This window comes from Oryx dammah, unplaced genomic scaffold, assembly GCF_014754425.2.
Source record: "Oryx dammah isolate SB20612 unplaced genomic scaffold, SCBI_Odam_1.1 HiC_scaffold_21, whole genome shotgun sequence".
NCBI lineage: Eukaryota > Metazoa > Chordata > Mammalia > Artiodactyla > Bovidae > Oryx > Oryx dammah.
Genome location: NW_024070205.1, coordinates 835,146 through 835,485, shown reverse-complemented (window position 1 = coordinate 835,485; position 340 = coordinate 835,146). Strand labels below are relative to the sequence as shown.

The 340-nt window shown below is 56.5% G+C and overlaps 1 protein-coding gene across 1 annotated transcript in view; it reads right to left on the bottom strand.

Moving 5' to 3' along the window:
* The window catches only part of PPP1R12B (protein phosphatase 1 regulatory subunit 12B), a 165,287-nt gene that overhangs the window by 5,088 nt on the left and 159,859 nt on the right, over positions 1–340 (bottom strand). The window lies entirely within an intron of this gene.

The following is a 340-nucleotide window of genomic DNA, read 5'->3' as shown; positions in this document are numbered from 1 at the left end:
GCACACACAACTCACCCCCACACCACACACCCCCACACCACACGCACACACTCACACCCACACAGCACACTACACACACACACCCACACAAAACGCACACACAACATGCACACATGCAACATGCACACACAACTCACACGCACACAACACGCACACACACAGCCCCCCAAACGTAACACACACCCACACACAACACGACACAACACGCACACAACTCACACCCACACCACACACCCCCACACCACACGCACACACACACCCACACAGCACACAACACGCACACAAAACTCACACCCACACCACACACCCCCACACCACACGCACACACACACCCACACAG